General features: G+C 47.5%; 1 protein-coding gene across 3 annotated transcripts in view; it reads right to left on the reverse strand.

Moving 5' to 3' along the window:
- MIB2 (MIB E3 ubiquitin protein ligase 2) overlaps positions 1 to 6,000 on the reverse strand; it is a 54,487-nt gene that overhangs the window by 48,155 nt on the left and 332 nt on the right. For all 3 annotated transcript variants that reach the window (XM_064171733.1, XM_064171732.1, XM_064171729.1), the window contains exon 2: positions 5,771 to 5,904. The gene's annotated coding sequence lies outside the window, so the exon portion shown is untranslated. The remainder of the gene's footprint in view (positions 1 to 5,770; positions 5,905 to 6,000) is intronic.

Consider the following 6,000-nt stretch of genomic DNA (forward strand, 5'->3'; position numbering starts at 1 on the left):
CAAGAAGTACTTCACAGAATCACTGAATTAACCAGGTTGGAACAGACCTCTGAGATCATCCAGTCCAGCTTACCACCTAACACCTTCTAATTAACTGAACCATGGCACCAAGTGCTGCATCCAGCTTGCTTTTAAGCACCTCCAGGAACGGGGACTCCACCACCTCCCTGGGCAGCCCATTCCAATGCCAATCACTCTTGCTGTGATGAACTTCTTCCTAACATCCAGCCTGAACCTGCCCTGGTGCAGCTTGAGGCTGTGTCCTCTTGTTCAATCCCTGGTTCCCTGCTAGAAAAGACCAACCCCACCTGGCTACAACCTCCCTTCAGATAGTTGTAGAACACAATGAGGTCTGCCCTGAGCCTCCTCTCTGCAGGCTGCACACCCCCAGCTCCCTCAGCCTCTCCTCACAGGGCTGTGCTCCAGGCCCCTCAGCAGCCCTGATGCCCTTCTTTAGACACTTTCAAACATCTTAACACCTTTCTTAAATGGAGGAGCCCAGAATTGGACACAGCACTCAAGGTGTGGCCTGACCAGTGCTGAGTCCAGGGGCAGGTCTTCCCTGGTCCTGCTGGTCACACTGTTCCTGATACAGGCCAGAATGCCTTACCAGGAATTGTGCTTCCTGCTCTCAGATCCAGTACCACCACTACTGAAGTCTCAGATAAAATATACCTCTTCTTGACTTAGATCACAGATGGGATTAAAAAGCTCACAGATTCAATAAGGCTGAAATGTCAAGAAATAAATTAATCAGAGAACTTCTTGCACTTGGGTGTGAAAGCATGCAAAGCCTGTAGCCTTCCAGACCTATCAAATCAGAATGGAGCTGGCCTTGGAACTTTAATTCTCACTTGACTCAAATTTTAACCCATCTGTGATGGTAAGAGACACAGAGAAGAGAGCCTGCTTCCAACTCATCTGCATAGCCTCAATCCAAACTGGTGCTGTCACTGAGTTCTATGGACCCAAAAGGGATTTCTGTCAGCTAGGAGTGTTGCCTGGATAGGGCTGGGTGCTAGGTTGGACTGGATGATCTTGGAGGTCTCTTCCAACCTGGCTGATTCCATGATTCTGCGACCTAAACCATTCTATGGCTCTGTGAAAACAGGTTAAACAAAAAGTCACAGCACCATCCAAATGATCTACCAGGAGCAAAGAGGCAGCACAGTGCTTTTAATGGATCAGCCTCCTGCTAACTGATGGCCTAGTCCCATGAAATGCACTGGATTGCACAGCAGGTCAATATTTGCTTTAAACCATGCAAACACAACCTTTGGGAAACACCACCAGTAAGGCACAGCTAAGCAGCTGTCACAGAGTGCCAAAACCAACTGGTGTTACACCACAGGGCACTGGTTTTGGCTGGGATAGAGTTTTCTTCATAGTAGCTCATATGGTGGTGTTTGGGATCTGTGAGCAAAAAGTCACTCTGATGTTTTAGCTATTGCTGAACAGCACTTATCAAAGCCTCTTCTGCTTCTCACACTGCCCTGCCTGTGGGGTAGACTGAGGGGACACAAGAATTTGGGTGGCAACACAGCTAAGATAATCTCAACTGGCCAAAGGGACAGTTGATATGGCAGCACACTCAGCAATAAAAGCTGAGGAAAAGAAACAGCAAGGGGAGGATGTTTGGAGAAATGTTATTTGCCCTCCCAAGCAACCTGCACTCCTGATGAAGCCCTCCCAAGCAACCTCCACTCCTGATGAAGCCCTCCCTGCTTTCTCATTACTACCCTTTCAGTTCTCTCCTTTATCCCACTGGAAGGGAATTAAGCAAGCAGCTAGTGTGGTGCCCACCTGTGTTAACCCATAGCACAGGGAAAGGTGAAATACCTTCTGCCGGGTCAGAGATGTCAGAAATTCAGATTTACAAGTCAAATCCTACATAAAAGAACAAGTTCACTCTACCAGGTTTCTACTGGACACCAAAACTTCAGGCTTTAAGTGGGTGAGATCAGTGCTCATCCGCCCACTGGAGAATTAAGAGTGATTGTAAGTGAAAGTTCACACTGGGCATCTAGTGGATCTTCCTTATTACATCCCACAAGATAATTGCTCATAAGCACGATGAAATTTCCTTCTGGCTTTTCATGAACTGTGTTCTCTCCAGGAGGGAGAAAAAACAGCTCCAGCCATTTGCTTTAATTGGACCTGACAGTTTGCAGATTGCTGCCTCAAGCCTCCAAAAGCTCAGTAGCTGGGGCTGATGAAAATCCACTGTTTTCCTCAACAGCAGATTTCAGAGTTGAATTTCCATGGCATTAGGGCAGAAGCAAACACACACAGAGCCCCAAACCACACACAGCCACCAGGTGATGTTGTTTTATAACACACACACAAAAAAATCTCCCCCAATAATTATTTGCTAAGTTGTTGTTTTTTTTCTTTATCCACTTTACACGGGGAAAAAAAAAAAAGGCAAGAGAATGGTATTTTAACTTCCCCACACACTCCATGGGAGATCTCTGTGGCTTAAGGAAAACAAACAAAACCTCAGTATTGTACTAAGTGACTCCCTCACTCTCTCCTGCCAACAATCACCAATGCTTTTCTGGCTGTTAGCATTAAGAGGTCAATAGTCAAGCACCTGGCACTGGTTGGCAGATCTTTTTGTGCCCATTCAGAACACTGACAAAAAGCACAATACTAAAAACAAACAAAAAACAAACCCTCGACCCAACCCAAACTAACCTCAAGTGGCTTAGAACAGCCCACCCAGGGAACCTAGAAAACCTCCCTTACCTAAAGAAGCAGCAGAAGGGTTGGACTCCATCCATGGAGGTCCCTTCCAACCCCTAACATATCTATCAGGAATGGTTTTGGTGTAGTTTACCAAGCCCTGTGGAAAAGAGTGGACTAGGTGGCCTCATCAGAATGCCTTCCAGATCTATTTTCAATCACCTAGAAAAGGAGGACCACACAGAAACATGTTCCAACAGTGCCCAGAAACGTGTCTGGGCAGCAGATTTCAGTTGTACTCTTACTTAGACACTGCCCTAATACATTTCTCAGAGGCAAGACCTTCCTGCCCAGAGCTGATGGTGCTGAGCCTGCAGTGAAGCTCAGGTTCACACTATCTTTTACATCATCTATCAACTCCTGTTTATCAGGGAAATCTAGGTTAAATCTCTTTAAAGTTCATAATCCTCCAAATAATTTACACAAGTGCCTTTCTGGACAGGTAAGTTCCCCCACAAGTCATTAAAAATCACAAGACTTCAGAAGCAAAAAAAAAAGAAAGGACATTAAATGGAGAGAAATTAACACTGAAGTCCTGCTGGCAGACATGTGGTTGAGTAGAAAAGGGTTGGGGAACACACAGTACTGTGATGTGGCTGTTTAGAGGTATTTAGCCTCTGGTACCCTCAGCAATGCTGACACAATAGGATTACAAATCATCTGAGTTAGGAACACAACTTCCCCCCAACTTCCCAAAATGAAAAAGTAATTGCTTCAGACTCTGGCACAGGCCAAGCTGGAGCATCAAACCTCTGGTGAGCCTTGATAACTCATCCTACCAGCTTTCAGATTTCCCCTGCTGGCTTTCAGAAGGGGCAGCATTGCACTCCTGTCAGTTTTCCGCCTGAAACTTGACCTTTCTGTGCTCTGAAAACAGATCAAAAGGTTTAAGTCTAATCTATCTTGACGTGCCTTTGGCTAGAGAGACATCAGCTGCGTAGGAGCAGGATGAATTGAGTAGTTCACTGTTGCTTCCCTCCCTGACACTTAGAGAAGGTTTGAGGGTCAGCACGTACACCAATCCACTTGCAAGCCTGTACATTGCAGAAGTGCAGATGTTATCTTTCAGCCCTGGATAGCTCAGTACTTTAAAGGACCCACTTTACAGATGCCAAATGGAACCATAGCTCTGTGTGGGATTGGTGGCAGAGCCCAGAATCAAACTCACACACATATCCTAGCTCCAAGCTCAGTCCTCCACCACCTGGCTCATGCTACTCACAGAGGAGTTATAGAGCAGTTTCACCCCATGGTCCAGCTTGCATCCTTCCATTCCCTGGGTTCACATCAAAGAATGTGGATTGAGGTCTAAGCTCACACACATATCCTAGCTCCAAGCTCAGTCCTCCACCACCTGGCTCATGCTACTCACAGAGGAGTTATAGAGCAGTTTCACCCCATGGTCCAGCATGCATCCTTCCATTCCTTGGGTTCACATCAAAGAATGTGGATTGAGGTCTAAGGTGAAGCACACACCTGCTGATGCCGACTTCTACTTACAGCCAGTCTAAATGCTAGAAGAGTTGTTTCACTGCAGCTCTCATTACAGAGGGTACAGAAGCATTTAAACTCTAAGCCTCTCAAAAGACTCCCCTTTCTCACTCCATGCTTCAGCAGAGAACATCCAATCACCCCTCCACAGAGAGTCTAGTGCACTGAAAGCCACATTTGCCTCCCTCTGAGCACACTGCACTGCAAGACCCTGGCCCCTCCATAAATGCCTTTGATAAGACATGAACTTAAACCTTTGAAAAACAACTAGGACTCAGAGAGTCTGCTCATAGGACTTTGCATTCTATTCCTGGATCCCTGGAAAACAGCAACTCAAAATGAAAGGGCATGATCAGTACTGTCGCAAGTGGTATGGTCACATTCAGCATGACCCTGAATTCTGCCAGAGCCCAGGAGCAGTTCTGTATCAGAGATGATGAGCAAGGCAAACAGATTTGATGGGAACAGGCAGGCAGGAGCAACATGACCTAGGAGAGCTTAATTATCAAGTTGGAAAAAGCTTCCAACTCCACCAAAACCACAGGAAACCCAGACCAGTCTCTGCAAGCAACTACATCAATGCAAGCCAAGAGATGAGCTTCTGCCACAGCTCTGATCAGCCCGTGGTGGTCAGGTAGCCACACACATGACAATCAAAGCAGCTTACAAAGCTCTGAACACCAGGGAAAATGGAAGGAGACAACCATTTCTGTTTAACAACACCTTGAAACCATGGATAAAGATTTTAACAGGTCATCAAAGGTGGAAGAAGGACCAACAACAGGAAGTAGGTTTAGAAAACCAAGGAGCTGCCAAACAGAGGAGGAATACAAACAGTAACCCATCTGAGCCGAATCAACTCCTCCTGTAGCAACAGAGAGAGATGTAATGAGGCTCTTAGCCAAGAAGAGAGAAGGTTGAGCAGTCAGTCCAAGCTGAAGTGACCTCTGTGAAGGTGAGCCAGAGCTCACTTGTTTCTGAGCGAGGTAGAAATTAGGGATGTGTCGTTCACAAAGGGAATTCTGGAGCTGAGTGTCTGCAGGGAAATCAGACCAAACCTATGTGGCGCTTCCAATGCAGCTGTACCATCTTCCCTGGGTTTAATTTTGCCTCTTGCATTCATCAATCTTTTTCAATTTCAGGGAAATTGCAAATGCCACAGAAACACGGGAGAGAGCAAAAGCCACTTGTGCCTCAGCTCCAAGTTGCATTCAGCATACGGCACATGCTCCAGCCCTAGGAAATGCCCAGCAGCAATCGCTGCCAAGGTTTCAGCTCTCACCCCAGCACGTAAGGGCTTACCTGCAGTACCTGTTCGGGAACAGGAAACCAGGCTGCACGTTTAGAGAGCAGCCAGCACTCGCCATCCAGAAGGGACGAATTAAGCATGGGGCAGGAGCAAGCGGACAAACCCCAGCAAGGGCTCAACCCTGGCTAAACGTAGCAGAAGGAAAACCTAGAGCAGACCTATTCCCAGCTTAACCCGAGGAAGGAAAAAGAGGGGGAGGGGGGAAAACAAATCCCAGGCACGTACCTGAGAGAGCAGAGGGAGAAGAGAATTCAAACAACCCTTCAGCAAGCCGCTGTCCTTAGCCACGGGCTGCGCTTGCCTCCTGCCCTCGTTCATTCTCAGCGCAGGAGTCCCAGCGGCAGAGCGGGCCCAGGGGCCTAGGGAGGCAGAGAAAACCCCAACAGCAGCTCAGGTGGGCACCGCCGCCTCCGCCAGCCCTCACCCTCCCACCCAGCTCCTCCGCCGGACGAGCC

Source organism: Pogoniulus pusillus, chromosome 36, assembly GCF_015220805.1.
Source record: "Pogoniulus pusillus isolate bPogPus1 chromosome 36, bPogPus1.pri, whole genome shotgun sequence".
Classification (NCBI taxonomy): Eukaryota; Metazoa; Chordata; class Aves; order Piciformes; family Lybiidae; genus Pogoniulus; species Pogoniulus pusillus.